Here is a 16,504-nt window from a genome sequence, read left to right on the forward strand (position 1 = left end):
CGTGGCATTTTCAATGCTCTCTTCTGGAAGAACAGATAGGTCCTCAAAGCATGAGAGTTCAAACAGGGGTCATTTAATCAGATAGATTATCAATAGCTAATGCATTCAATGGAGTCCTATAGGCAAAGATATTTAGTAAGTGGCCTACATACACCTTATTGCTTTACTTCCAAATATCAAATATAACAAACCCTATTTTTTTGGGGAGGCCGAGGAGGGTGGATCACAAGGTCAGGACATCAAGACCATCTTGGCTAACACGGTGAAACCCTGTCCCCACTAAAAATACAAAAAAATTAGCCAAAAAATTAGCCAGGAATGGTGGCTGGCCTCTGTAGTCCCAGCTACTCAGAAGGCAGAGGCAGGAGAATAGTGGGAACCTGGGAGGCAGAGCTTGCAGTGAGCTGAGATCGCGCCACCTGCACTCCGTCTCAAAAAAAAAAAAAAGAAAGAAAGTCTATTTTTAAAAGTCTCTTAGATATTTTCCATGGTTTCCGAGGGAAGCTCTGACTTACTCGTATAGAGTTTAATATATGTGTCCACCATTAAATCCAGGTCATGTTTTATATCAAAATTTATGTTAAGCAAAGCCAAGTTACTTGACCTTTGGTCTGTCAAAGTGTACTTCAAATATGCTTTAAGATGCTTTCGTCCATTTTCATACCACTCATTCTCAACCTCATCACAGGACGAATACACAAGACCTTCAGCAATGCATATACATTAGGAAAAAACTTGATGTCAGGCAGATGGAGGGCTTCATAGATGGTGGATGGAAGCTCTACATCTTTCCTCCTGTGTTTCCATTTGATTCTCCAACAATGAAGCTTGACTGAGAGCGTGTCGGGATTGGGTAAGCCACTTCTACAACAAGTCAGCATGATGTTCCTCCTAGGTATTGAATTTGAGTTGTCCCATGACTGTGGGTACCAGAGATAAGCATTTAAGAGCTTTGAGGTGCTGTTCTGAGAATATATCTTTAAGTTCCTGAATAATGTGCTCCACTGTTGGGACACTTAGGGTTTCTCTATAGTAAATCTCAGAGGTTAACTGGGATTCCAGGTTACCCTGGTGAGCTCTGCGGAATTTCCCAGGGAGTTTCATTTGAAGATCATTTGGTTGCCAAATCTGTGGCTTCCTCAAACCAAAATTCATGATAAACTTCAATATTTTCCATCACTCCATTGAGTGAACACAGTACTGCAGTCAAGCTACCGGCTGCAAATAAGACATCAGAGGTTTGACCCTGGAGATTTTTCCCAAAGGCTCTTGTAAAAGGACATTTTTAAGAGCAAGGGTAGTAACAATGAAATCAAAATCTGTTACTGCACTGCGAAGTACAAATGCGCGGCCAGCTATACAGTTATTCCATCTAATATTTGTGTCACTATTTATACTCTCTAAACATAAAACAAGTGCTTGCTGAAGTTCCACTAAAATTTCAAAAGCATCATGCCTGCCTGTTCATGGAGAATGCAGATTTCCTTCACTTCTTTATCCCTTTCTTTACTGTTCTGAAAAAGGACAGAAATTATATTGTCAAGTTCTAAAAGCAGTCGTGGCGATCGATGGAAAAAAGAACAAACTTCCTCAATTGTTCTTAAAGCAACAGATACTCCCATAACAGGTACTGATTTTGCCAACCACATATTTATGGCACAGGAAGAGTAGAGCATGTAAATAGCTTGGGGATATTTCTCTGAAAGTCTAGAAGCAACAACTTTCATTTTGGAAGAAAATCCACTAGACACAATGTAAGCCTGGCCACGACAATACTCCATATATAATCCCCACTTCTCAGTTATCATAGTGTGAAATTTCACAGCCAAAATTTCTGCATCAGCTTCGTAAGGCAGGAAGCCTACAAATTCTTCTCTTAGGTTATGAGATTCATCAACAAACCTCACCAACACAGGTAGGTAGGTGCTCTTCCCTTGTTATGTCCACTACATCATCAGTGATAGTGGAAAAGAAGTGTGAGTCTCTCATTTCCCTGAGAATTTCTTCTCGAATACCGCTCTCATAGATCTCTAGCATCTGTTTCTACTGTGTTTCTGAACAAAACAACGTGTTAACTGCTGTTGTCTCAAACCATTTTCTCAGAAACTCTTCACCAGAATTTATCTGACACTCCGGCAGTGCTTGAAAGTTATCTGGAGTAAAAAGATCTTCTGGGATTTCATCAGCCTCATATCCATCCAGAGGTATGTTTTGCTTTCCCATCAGAATCAAGATTTCAAACAGAGATTTTAGTTATTCTCTGTTTTCCTTCTCTTCAAGGGTTAGAGGTAAAATCTCCTCATCTTATCCTTCACCCCTTTCTTCACTGGGGTTCTGAGCGTTGCTATTGTTGATTTCTTTATGTTTTTGTTCGTGTTGAGAAGTTTTATCAATTTTTTTCTGTTTCAGTGTCCTGATTTCTTCTTCACTCAGTTATTTTATTTGTTTTCTGTGTCTACTCTGTGTGTTGTTCAAATGACTGGCAAGATCAAATATTGTTGGTATTTCATTATCTCGAAGAACTGTCCTCTAAGGACTCTCCCAATGACTTCACAAGTATCTGCTTCAATTAATTTTGAGAAATAAACCAATTATTTAGTTTTCTGATGCCTCTGCAAAATGTATATAGTTCTACAGATCCCAGAGGTCTCAAAATGTTTGGCACATAATTGATAATATTTATTTAGCTGATCAGGTGTTTTATCTTCCAAATCTACTCTCCTTCAATTCTTCACCCACTTCCGGGGTGGCCGGGCCCCGCGGGAATCTGAAGAAGGCCAGGTCGGACTGCGTGCTCTTCTGCGTGCAGTTAGGGGCAGCGCAGAAGTTCCGCATCCTCGCCCGCCGGCAGGCCCAGACCCATCCCCTTCTACTTAGGGCAGCCGCCCACGGATCTGTGCCAGGGAGGGGAGCCAGGCCTGCTGGCCGGCTCGGCAGGGCTGGCACGCGGGGGTGACAAATTCTTATAATTTGACTTTCCATTTTTAGTTTTAATTATGTTATGCCACTTATAATAGAAAATATTCTAGGCCGGGCGCGGTGGCTCAAGCCTGTAATCCCAGCACTTTGGGAGGCCGAGACGGGCGGATCACGAGGTCAGGAGATGGAGACCATCCTGGCTAACACGGTGAAACCCCGTCTCTACTAAAAATACAAAAAACTAGCCGGGCGAGGTGGCGGGCGCCTGTAGTCCCAGCTACTCGGGAGGCTGAGGCAGGAGAATGGCGTAAACCCGGAAGGCGGAGCTTGCAGTGAGCTGAGATCCGGCCACTGCACTCCAGCCTGGGCGACAGAGCGAGACTCCATCTCAACAAAAAAAAAAAAAAAAAAAAAAAAAAAAGAAAATATTCTGACTGCTCATGCCCAAAATATCTCAATTAAGTGCAAGGCAGAAACATTGGGTTAACTTCAACGTTTGTGAAAGTTTTCCCCAGCAAACTAAAATCTCCCATAGATACAGAATGCTCAGTCAGGACCACCTAAATACAGCTCTCAAAGGAAAAACTGTAGGCACAAATATTTCTAAAGTAGATGATAAACACATGGATCTACCAAGGACATTTTCATGATGCTGTAACTTTAAGCTTCTTCATGTGTTGAGAAAGTATCTTTTTAAAAGAACTCTGGAACTGTTTAACATTGAAAATGAGTGTGTTTCTGTGCAGCATTTGTGGAATGCTGGCCACCAAAGAGACATTTACAGCAATTGCAAATTTGCTTTTGAATGGATCCCCCATGACCCCAAAACATTTTTATCCCTTGCTAGTTATCTATTTTCTTTCTTAAATAATCCTGCCTTTTTGTAACCCTTTACTCCTGTTGCATAGTTTTTCACCAAATGTACAGTTAACTTTAAATCCATTTTAAAAGGCAAAGAGAAGATACCAGTAACTCTTACTTTGAACCTATATATGTTTTTCTCCTGTCTATTTATGTTCAGTTTGTCAGACTTTCCTCAAAACTGATAGTTATTCTATTTAATTCAATTTAGCCAAATATCATGGGCTATAAAGTCAAGATTATACCAGAAGGGGCAATTGTCATAATTTAAGGTTTTGAGGCCACTAATGTCATGCTATTTTTAGGAATAACGAGACAAGACACAAAAGAACATCATTGTCACTGTTTCAGATGTCATCTCATGAAACTGGTTTATTGGCCAGAATAATCCCAGGAATTTCTCAATGAAACTCAATTATGAACAATGAGACATGTCAATGAGGCATTGACAGGAAATGAAACATTCCACGTATGCGAATATCTAACTAAAATGTGTTCTCATTTAAGCTGAATTTTAAGAAATTCAAGGATTTTATTCCTAAATTGTACTTACTGTCATTTATATAATTTAGAATAATCATTTTGAGCATTGGTGTGGTAGACACTGAAAATGTAGCCCTTAAAATTTATTTACACCATCTGTTAGTAAAGACTTCAGGTTTGGGAGATTGTACCTCCTAATCCCACCTTCCTAGGCACTTGAAATTGGAGAAGATATGTCTAAGGTACTGTGTATTGTACTTTGCTATGACCACATTTATTGTTTCACAAGTGGGCTTCTCTATTCCATTTAGGCCCATGAGACTTCAAAAGGTATTTGCTTGAGACTTCTAAGAAAAAAAAAAAAGTCTAAGTCTTTATGGAAATGGTTCATGATGTCCCATAAACTTAGCAGCCATAGTTTAACCGCAAGAGTCACCAAATGAAGCTGCCTTAGTACAGTGCCTGTTAGAAAACGAGAATACAGAACAGAACGAACATAACAAGCCTGTGATGCCATCATTGAGTAGCTAAATTAAAAAAACCAGGAAGTTTCCCTTTTGGATTTCCAACTTGCATCTGGCAACATTATTTGAGCTGGGTTGTCTGTCACTTGTAACTAAATGCGTACTACCAAGACAATATTTATTCTACTATGTCAGTGATGCGTGCAGGGTTAATAACAGTATTTGCTGCATTACATAAAATTACTCAGGACTTTCTATGTTTTCTAGCTCATGTGTTTAATTTGTATAGTGTATCTCTCTTCTCCTGTTGTTAGCTATTACTCTATGGACTAAGAAATTACTTACTAAAAGTAATTGTCAGCCAATTTCCTTTGATCTGCTATGACCCTGGAGGAGAGGCATGCGCCAAAGGCCTCAGCTCCCTCCTTACTTCCTTAGGAAGGGCTTTCCCGACCCACATCAAAGTCAAATCCCCTTGTTAAGTATCCTTGCTGAGCTACTATACAACAAGCTCTCTTCTAAGCATTTACTTGAATTAATCTATTTAATCCTCACACAATCTATTTAATCCTCACATAAACCTTATTTTACAGACCATATCATTCCCATTTTAGGCCATTTGTACTGCTTTAACATAAAACTTGAGAACAGGTAATTTATTAAAACCAGAAATTTATTTTTCACAGTTTGGAAGGTGGGAAGTCCAAGATCAAGGTGTCAGCATTTGGTCTGGTGAGGGCCTTCTTGCTACATCCTCACATGGCAGAAAGCGGAAGGGCAAGCTAACTAAATGCTGCAGGAAGCATCTTTTCTAAGGGTCTTAATCTCATTAACCAGGAGGAAGCTCTCATGGCCTATTCACCTATTAAAGGTCGACCTCTTAATACCATGACATTGGCAACACCTGAATTTTGGAGGGAAACCATTCAAAGCATAGCACAGATAAAGAAACTGAGGCACAAAAGTGCTGGTAGGTAGTATAAGGTCACAAAACAAAGAAGAATTGGGAATATGATTTAAATCAAGGGAATTAAAAGCCCTGCCCCCTTAGCTTTTGTGCTACATGTCCTTTTTTTTTTTTTTTTTTTTTTTTTTTTTTTTTTTTTTTGAGATGGAGTCTCACTCTTTTGCCAGGCTGGAGTGCAGTGGCATAGTCTCAGCTCACTGCAACCTCTGCTTCCCAGATTCAAGTGATTCTCCTGCCTCAGCCTCCTGAGTAGCTGGTACTACAGGCACCCTCCACCATGCCTGGCTAATTTTTTGTATTTTTAGTAGAGGTGGGGTTTCACCATGTTGGCCAGGATGGTCTTGATCTCTTGACCTCTTGATCCACCCACCTCAGCCTCCCAAAGTGCTGGGATTACAGGCGTGAGTCACCATGCCTGGCCCCATTTAGTTTTTTCAGAACACTTATCTCACATGTATTTTAAACATTTCCTAACATAATAATTCAATTAACATTCAACCCTCCCACTAGACTACAAGTTCCATACAAGCAGAGATTATATTCAGATTAGTTCATCATTGTCTCCTCAACCCTTAGCACAATGTCCACATCTTTATAAGCACTCAATAAGTGTTCAATAAAAGAGAGAAGAAAAGAAGGAAGGACACAAGGTAAGCACAGAGGAAAAGGAATGAAAGATGGAAATCAAGACCTAAGCAAGAACCCAAAAGGAAGCTATAGATAAGTTATGATTGAGGGCTGTTATAGCTGCACAGAGGCCTTTTCTGCTTCCTACTAAGCAGTCAAATTTACCAGATAAATGAGCTGTTACTGTACTTCATGTCCAATAATAACATTTCTTTTAGCAATTAACTCAGAGTATGTCCAACATTTCATGTAATGAGGAAAGCTAAAAACAAAACACACATTAAGAATGTAAATAGGCCAGCGCAGTGGCTTATGCCTGCAATCCCAGCACTTTGGGAGGTTGAGGTGGGCAGATTGCTTGAGCCCAGGAGTTCAAGGCCAGCCTGGGTGACATGGTAAAACCCCATCTCTGCCAAAAAAATATAAAAACTAGCCAGGTGTGGCGGTGCGTTCCTATAGTCCCAGCAACCCAGGAGGCTGAGGCGGGAGGGTCACTGGGACCTGGCAAGGTCAAGGCTGCAGTGAGCTATGATTGTGCCACCACACTCCAGCCTGGGCAACAGAGTGAGATCCTGCCTCAAGATAGAAAAAAAGAATATAAATAGATATTTAAACTTGTGGGGATAAAATGTTATGCACTTAAAACTGGCTAGATATTCGGGATTGAAAGATTTAGAATAGAGAATAAAATTACTAACCATATAGAAGTATAAAAACCCTCAGAAACTTTATGAACACTTTTATGCACACAAACTAGAAAACCTGGAATAAACTGATAAATTCCTGGAAATATACAACCTCCAAGATTGAAACAGGAAGAAATAGAAACCCTGAACAGACCAGTAGTGAGTTCCAAAATTGAATCAGTAATAAAAAGTCTACCAACCAGAAAAAAATCCCTGGACCAGACAGATTCACAGCCAAATTCTATCAGATGTATAAAGAAGAGCTAGTACTAATCCTACTGAAACTAATCCAAAACATTGAGCCAAAGGGATTCTTCCCGCTCTCATTCTGTGAAGCCAGCATCATTATAATAGCAAAATCTGGCAGTCACACACACACAAACTTCAGGCCAATATCCTTGCTGCACATAGATGCAAAAATCCTCAAGAAAATACTAGCAAACCAAATCTAACAGTACATCAAAAAGCTAATCCACCACAATCAAATACACTTTATTCCTGGGATGCAAGGTTGGTTCAACATATGCAAATCAATAAATGTGATAATCACATAAACAGAACTAAAAACAAAAACCACATGATCATCTTAATAGACACAGAAAAGGCTTTTGATAAAATTTAACATCCAGTCCATGCTAAAAACCCTCAACAAACTAGGTGTCAAAGGTATGTACCTCAAAATAAAAAGAGGCTTCTGTGACAAACCCACAGCCAACATCATACTGAACAGGCAAAAGCTGGAAGCATTCTCCCTGAGAACAAGAACAAGACAAGGATGCCCACTCTCACTGCTTTTATTCAACATAGTGCTGGAAATCCTAGTCAGAGCAATCAGGCAAGGGAAAGAAATAAAAGGCATCCAAGTATGAAAGAGGGGAAGTCAAACTATCTCTCTCCACAGATAGTATATACCTAGAAAACCCCAGTCACTCCTCAAAGTCTCCTAGATCTGATAAATAACATCAGAAAAGTTTCAGGATACAAAATCAAAGTACAAAAATCAGTAGCATGTCTATGCATCAATGTGAGAGCCAATTCAAGAATACAATCCCATTCACAATAACCACAAAAAGAATAAAATATCTAGTAATACATTTAATCAGGGAGGTGAAAGATCTCTACAATGAGAATTACAAAACACTGATGAAAGAAATCAGAGATGAAACAAACAAAACATTCCATGCTCATAGATAGGAAGAATCAATATTGTTACAATGGCCATACTACTGAAAACAATTTTCAGATTCAATGCTATTCCTATCAAAACACCAATGACAATTTTTGAAGAATAAGAAAAACTATTCTAAAATTTATATAGAAGCAGAAAAGAAGCTCAAATAGCCAAAGCAATATTAAGCAGGAAGAACAAAACCAGAGGTATCGCATTATCCAACTTCAAACTATACTACAAGGCTACAGTAACCAAAACAACCTTGTACTGGCACAAAAACAGACAGATAGACCAATGGAACAGGTTAGAGAACCCATAAATAAAGTTGTACAACTACAGCCATCAGATCTTCAACAAAGTCGATAAAACCAAGCAATGGGGAAAGGACTCCCTGCTCAAAAATGGTGCTTGAATAACTGGCTAGCCATATGCAGAAGACTAAAACTGGACTCCTTGCTTATAACATCTACAAAAATCAACTCAAGGTGGATTTAAAGACTTAAATATAAAACCTAAAACTATAAAAGCCCTAGAGGTAAACCTAGGAAATACCATTGTGGACATAGATCCTAGCAAAGATTTCATGATGAAAACTCCAAAAGCAGTTGCAACAAAAACAGAAATTGACAGACAGGACCTAATTAAATTAAATAGATTCTGCACAGCAAAAATAACTATCAGCAGAGTAAACAGACAGCCTACGGAATGGGAGAAAATATTGTAAACTGCATTTCACAAAGGTCTAATATCCAGAAACTATAAAAAATTTAAACAAATTAACAAGCAAAAAAACAACCTCATTAAAAATGAGCAAAGGACATGAACAGACATTTCTCCAAAGAAGACATTCATGTGGCCAACAAGCATATGAAAAAATGTTCAACATCACTAATCATTAGAGAAATGCAAATCAAAATCAGAATGAGATACCATCTCACCCCAGTCAGAAAGGCTAGGATTAAAAAGTTAAAGAATAACAGATGCTGATGAGGTTGCAGAGAAAAGATACTGCTTACACATTACTAGTGGGAATGTAAATTACTTCAGCCACTGTGGAAACCAGTTTGGATACTTCTCAAAGAATGTAGAACTAATATTCAACCTAGCAATCCCATTATTGGGTATATAGCCAAAGGAATATAAATCGTTCTACCATAAAGACACATGAACTCATATGTTCATTGCAGCACTATTCACAATGGTAAAGACATGGAATCAACCTAGATGCCCATTGGTGGTGGACTGGATAAAGAAAATGTGGTACATATACACCATGGAACACTATGCAGCCATAAGAAAGAACGAAATTATGTCCTTTGCAGCAACGTGGATAGAACTGGAAGCCATTATCCTAAGTGAACTAATGTAGGAAGGAACAGAAAAGCAAATACAACATATTCTCACCTATGTGAAAGGGAGCTAAACATTGAGTATACCTGGATGCAAAGAAGGGAACAATAGACACTGGGGCCTACTTGAAGATGGAGGGTAGTAGGAGGGTGAGAACCAAAAAACTACCTATCCAGTAATACCTTCAGTACCTGAGTGATGAAATAATGTGTACACGAAACCCCTGCAACATGCAATTTACCCTGTAACAAACCTGCACATATATCCCTTGAACCTAAAATAAAAGTTGGAAAGAAAAAAAGAGAGAGTGTAAAAATCTCCCAGGAGACCTGGAAGAAGCTATGACTGATTAAAGCAATGGATAAGGATATAGTCTGTGTCAGTTAACTATTGCTGTGTAACAAATTATCCCAAAATTTAGCATCTTAAGAGAGCATGCATTTATTATCTCACAGTTTCTTTGAGTTAGGTATAACTTAGTTGGATCCTTTAGCTCAGCACCTTTCACAAGGCTGCAATTGATGACAGGTTCACAGTCATCTCAAGGTTAAACTAGGGCAGGATCTGCTTCTAAGCTCATTTAGTGGTTGTTGATGAGATTCACTTCCTTGTGGGCTGTTGAACAGAGGCCACCTTCAGTTTCTTGAAATATGAGGCTCTTCATCATGGCAGCTTGCTTCATCAAATCTAGTACAAGATAGCATCTGCTAGCAAGGCAGAAGTCATGATGTTTTATAACTTAATATGGAAAGGACATCTTCTCACTTTTGCCATATTCTGTTAATGAGGAGCAAGTCACTAGGTTCAGCCCACAATGGATAGGAGAGGATTACTCAAGGTCATGAATACCAGGTGGTAGGGATCATTTTAGAAGTTTGCATAACATGTAATTCTTTATATAATTTTAAAAAACTGCATATAAATTACATAATGTATACTTTATAATTACTTATTTTTATCTTTAAGCCAAGGACAATATAAGAGTAAAATAACAATATGTACTCATGTATATCATTATATAAACTCTTATTATTAAAGTCCATTTACTTTCAAGAAAAGTGGTCCAAATCACAAATTAAAACAGCAAAAATGTTAAGTTCAAATAAAATGTATGTATGTGGCAGCATATTTGCCATTTTTTAACTGTGAAATATGAAATAAAATTGTAAGTTCCTGTCACACAACTGTGCCTTCTAAATGGTATTTAATAAATAAACACTGGCCGGGCGCGGTGGCTCAAGCCTGTAATCCCAGCACTTTGGGAGGCCGAGACGGGCGGATCACGAGGTCAGGAGATCGAGACCATCCTGGCTAACCCGGTGAAACCCCGTCTCTACTAAAAAATACAAAAAAACTAGCCGGGCGAGGTGACGGGCGCCTGTAGTCCCAGCTACTTGGGAGGCTGAGGCAGGAGAATGGCGTAAACCCAGGAGGCGGAGCTTGCAGTGAGCCAAGATCCGGTCACTGCACTCCAGCCTGGGCGACAGAGCGAGACTCCGTCTCAAAAATAAATAAATAAATAAATAAACAAACAAACAAACATTAAAAGCAAGGAATATAATTCAGACACTAGGTAAGGAGGAAGTAAATGCAAACTGATAGAAAATAAAAATGCAGTTCAACTAAGTGATGAATATAACAAACCCAATTTCCATGCCTGAAAATTCGAGAACAAATTTCCAGTAAATTGTTGGAGGGATTCACTCGTCACCTCCCCTCCTCTGCCTACCCCTCACTAGCTTTCTGCGAAGAGAGGAGATGGTCCCCCAAACCAAAATCTTTGCGTCCCTGGGTAACTAACTCAAGATATAGCCAAATCAGAAAGGTATTATGAATATTTCTGGGAACATTACTGGGCCTTTATGCATAAGCATTAAATTGAATATTCAAGAGGTACCACATTATTTTTTCAAAAAGAGCCTAGTCCCTTTTACCAATACCAGGAGTGAGTTTATTTTCATGTGGTTTTAATTGGCCTGAGGTTTAACACAGCTTTACTTTGTCAGTAAGGACTGTTTTATTTTAAAATATAACAGAACAATTTAATTCAATTTAAAAGGCAGAGAAAGTCAACAGACTACCTAACCTGATGCACAGTTTTCATCTCAGCTAAAATCTGCTTGGCTTATATTCCAGGTCAGTAGTAGAGGAGGGCACCAAGATGTGGTGCCAAAGGGAGTAAGGAAGGGCACCAAGATGTGCATTATGGTTATCTGAAAGCCACCCAATAATATATACATTTTCTTGCCTCCTCTTTGGCTTTGTAGACCAAGGAAAGTAACTGGGAAAAGGTTGAGAGGCCATTTTTAAAACATAAGAGCAACAGAATAGAAAAAAAAAAAACCCACAGAAAACACCTAGACCAAGACTTAAGGCAAAGAAAGAAATCTGCGCTCCAGGATTTCCGAAAATAAAGACAAGACAAAAAAAACTGCAGGGTACAATTGGCATATATCAGGATATCCAGTCACTTGTATCTTTTTGCAAACTGAAATTCTGAAACTGGTAGGGAATATTTATTAGGATTTCAGCACAGAACAAAACTTAAACATTAATTCTGTGTAAAGTCTGTGTGGAATTGACTTCAGGTTCATGAAGGAAAGATCGAGGAAATATTTTTAAAATCAATCCAACAGAGTTGAGATAAAGAAGGGAGTAACATAATAATTATGTTTCCAGATCATCATCATATTTCCATCAAAATGACTTAAATGCTTATATTTTACACTCATAGTCTTAAAAAACCCCTCCAAATCATTTAAAATCCAATGATTGAGAATTATCTATGGGCCCAGCATTTTTAGATATCTTAGAATTAAGGGTTAAGGGGGCATCTAATGGATGGTGTGTGTGTGTGTGTAGAGGCAGGAGGTGACAGGTGGCTTTGGAGGCCATGGAGGACAGCTACGGATTCAATAATCACTTCTGTACTCTATCTGGCCCATGAGTACAGAGAATCCAGTTTAAGATCTTCAAGGACAGAAAATGGACTACTTTAGGAAGCCTGTCTGCTTCCTTTTCAGAAAACATAATTGACAGAACGTATTTCCTTATTGCAAAAGTTGATCATACAAATTGGGTCATTCTTGTTATACCAAATTGAAACAGAGTCAAAAGGCTGGGGGAAAAGCACTCAGGGCACAATAACAGTGATCCAAGAATGTAATTCTCTCTGAGCCTGGTTGCTGAAACTGCCTGCTATAACCTGAAACCAGTTTTATCTAATAGCTTCTGAAACAACAACCTGCAATTCTAAGAATAATTTTACTCACATCTGTCACTTACCAATCTAAACTTGCCATTTTCCAAAACCTCACCAGTGCCAATGGACTTTCTCAAAGAGCAATACAAATATTTTTATTTATTTATTATTTATTTATTTATTTATTTATTGAGACAGTCTCACTCCATAGCCCAGGCTCGAGTGCAGTGGTACAATCTTGGCTCACTGCAACCTCTGCTGCCAGGCTTCAAGAGATTCTCCTGCTTCAGCCTCCCAAGTAGCTGGAATTACAGGCACACACAGCTAGGCATGGGCCTAGCTAATTTTTGTATTTTCAGTAGAGATGGGGTTTCGCCATGTTGGCCAGGCAGGTCTCAAACTCCTGACCTCAGGTGATCTGCCTGCCTCAGCCTCCCAAAGTGTTGGGATTACAGGTGTGAGCCACTATGCTGGGCCTCATTTGTCTCTCTCTCTCTCTCTCTTTTTTTTTTAATAAAACCTCTAACCTTCTCTTTGATCTTTGGACATGCCAAAGACCATCCAGTCTGCATGTATGCCCTGAATTGCAATTCTTTCTTCCCCAACAAAATGTTTTAATTTCAGAGATTCATCTTTATTTTATTTGACTTTGACACTTACTATGAAGTTGAAATTTTCACTCTATAATGTCCACCATTGATATCTCAGAGTGAAGCTAAATAATGCCTTTGGAGACACACATGTGCACCCACATGCACACATGCATGCATGAGACAATGCATAGAACAAGAGAACGATTATAATTTTCCCTAAATATATTTTTCAAATTAACCATTTCTCACATTTCAAATAGAAATATTTTACTATCCATATAGCTATATCCTGGATATGGACCAGTTTAATCTTCACACTATTCAGCCCAGAAAATAAAATTTGATTCCAAACCTTGGTTGATTAGTACAGAAGAGAGTACAACTGTATAAGGCTGTTTTCACGCTGCTGATAAAGACATACTTACCTGAGACTGGGTAATTTATAAAGAAAAAGAGTTTTAATGGATTCACAGTTCCACGTGGCTGGGGAGACCTCACAATCATGGCAGAAGGTGAAAGACACATCTTACATGGCAGCAGGCAAGAGAGAATGAGAGCCAAATGAAAGGGGAAACCCCTTATAAAATCATCAGATATCGTGAGACTTATTCACTACCATGAGAACAGTATGGGGGAAAGTGCCCCCATTGTTCAATTATCTCCCACTGGGTCCCTTCCACAGTACGTGGGAATTATGGGAGCTACGATTCAGGATGAGATTTGGGTGAGGACACAGCCAAACCATATCAGCAACTCTCTCTTAACTTGTTCTGGTCTTTCTAGTTTTTCTAATGCAACAGAGGATACATTCAAGTGGATTCGAATAGGCCCCAAGTAAGTTTGTCTGGCAGGAGGGAGAACTGAGGAATAGAGACATAACTACATATTAAAATTGAGTATAAGATAGAATTGAAAGCCATTTATATAGCCTGAGAAAACGAGACACGTCTACAAAATAATCTGAGACTTCTGACTTCCCTAGGCAAGGACAGCTACCTTCTTTCAGATACACTTTTGTTTTGTTTTGATACCGCTAACTATAATACTTAACCAGGTGAATGAGTATCTGAAAGAAAAAAAAAAAAAAAGCTTACTTTTTAAAAGGATTTTATTCAGAAAACATTTATTAGTTTTAAGGATCTCATTATTTTCAGACATACCTATGGAACAGAAAGGCCAGCATTGAGTTCCTAAAGATCCTCAAAAGGGGCATTCAGCAAAGAGGTAGGATAGGGAAGAAAGGTCTGCCCATGTTCTGGCCTGTGGGCAAAATTTTCCAAAGACAATGGAGATAAAGGCCTGTGAGTTTTTGGGTTCTGGGGACCTGTCTACATTCTTCCTAATAGTTGCATCCAGGAACAATCATAATATCCCAACATGATCTGTTGGATATAGACAGCTTAGGGTGTTTATTTTATTTATTTATTTATTTATTTATTTATTTATTTATTTATTTATTTCAGACGCAGTCTTGCCCTATTTCCCAGGTTGCAGTGCAGTGGCACGATCTCTGCTCACTGCAACCGGTACCTCCTAGATTCAGGCAATTCTCCTGCCTCAGCCTCCAGAGTGGCTGGAATTACAGGCATGCACCAGCACTCCCAACTAATTTTTGTATTTTTAGTAGAGACGGGGTTTCGCCATGTTTGCCAGGCTGGTCTCACACTCCCGACCTCAGGTGATCCACCTGCCTTGGCCCCGCAAAGTGCTGAGATTACAAGCGTGAGCCACCGCGCCTAGCCCGCTTAGGGCAATTTTATCTGTTAAAGTCTTTGGGCACCATACTCCTTGAAGCGATGACAGAACCTCAGTGAGCATGATGGTGCCATGTCTTGTGTGCAGCAGGACCAGAAATTCCATGACTTCCAGCCAAGGAAAATCTCGCATGCTCCACTTCCACCCCCAGAGAAACAGAGCTACTGCCTTCAAGGGATTAGCCATCTTGGGCAATGAGCATTTTATCACTGACCACTCTGGGCAAAGATAGAAGCTCCTCCCTGAATACTCTGAATTACCTAAGAACTCCAGGCTTTCATACAACCTTGGAGGATGAGGAGATGAAGTTCCCCAATAATGGTGATGGTTTAAATGCCTACCTACTTTCTAGGAAGGGATGTGGAAACAAAGTAAATTTTACTTAGTGAAATAAAATAAGTGACATTCCTTTCACCCCATATTGCATAGTAAAATTGAAATTGGATACATATTTTTAGAGGCAAGCATGAAGAAACTGATGTTGGAGAAAGTTAAGTCGCTTACTCAAAGTCATTAGGTTGTTAAAGCCAGGACTGTAACCCAGATCTCGATTCCTGATACAGTATTCTTCATTTATAACTATATTTGTTCTTAATTTTAACATTAGATTTTTCAAACCATTTTTAATGTGTAAATGCTTGATATTGAGGCTCAGAGAGTAGGGCTTGCTAGTGAGTGGTAAATCAATACTTACTGGATTAAAGGTTTACTTGATAGAAAACTGTATTGTGGCAAAGAAGGCAGATATATTCAATAAAGACCTAAATAGATGTTAATTTCTAAAACAAGTATTTATGAACACAAATTTTTCCCAAGTTATTTCATACTAGGGACTGGTTGGAACAAAAAGATTAATGAGTCTGTATCCTCAAAATGTGTTTAAAATATGGAGTGTCTGTGACAAAAGAAAAAGAGTGAATAATTCATGAAAACTATCAGTTATGTATCTTTAAAATTCCGTTTTGATACTGATATACTAGGTTAAACCAAGTGTGTCTACAAGATAAAGATGCATTTATTTCTAAAGTTATTTAATCACATAGCTTTTTCACAAAATACTCAATACAACTAGTGAAGACATATAAGCTCTGGTCACAACTCTCTTACATCAATTATGTAAAATAATTTTAACACCCCAAAAGTGAGAGTATCTTCTGAAAGTAAAATAATTATCAATAAAATAGTGACCGAGTGAAACTGCTTTAACTTTGAGACAGTCTATGATAATTTGACATGGTGAAATGTTGATGGTCTGAGAAGGCTTTTCTTTAAAGTGAGAAGTTTCAGTAGTTGAACTCACAACTACAAACTTAAATAAAATGATTCTTTAATATTGGTGTCCATAGCAATATTAATAATGCAATAAACAAGAAAGAAGAATTGGCACTATACTTAAAATCCTTTTATTTCAGTTATTATCAATAAT

General features: G+C 38.6%; 1 pseudogene; it reads right to left on the minus strand.

Annotated features, from left to right (window-relative positions):
- Positions 1–474: 474 nt before the first annotated feature.
- Positions 475–2,835, minus strand: LOC104676728 (annotated as a pseudogene).
- Between the last annotated feature and the right edge of the window lie 13,669 nt (positions 2,836–16,504).

Source organism: Rhinopithecus roxellana, chromosome 11, assembly GCF_007565055.1.
Source record: "Rhinopithecus roxellana isolate Shanxi Qingling chromosome 11, ASM756505v1, whole genome shotgun sequence".
NCBI classification, from domain to species: Eukaryota; Metazoa; Chordata; class Mammalia; order Primates; family Cercopithecidae; genus Rhinopithecus; species Rhinopithecus roxellana.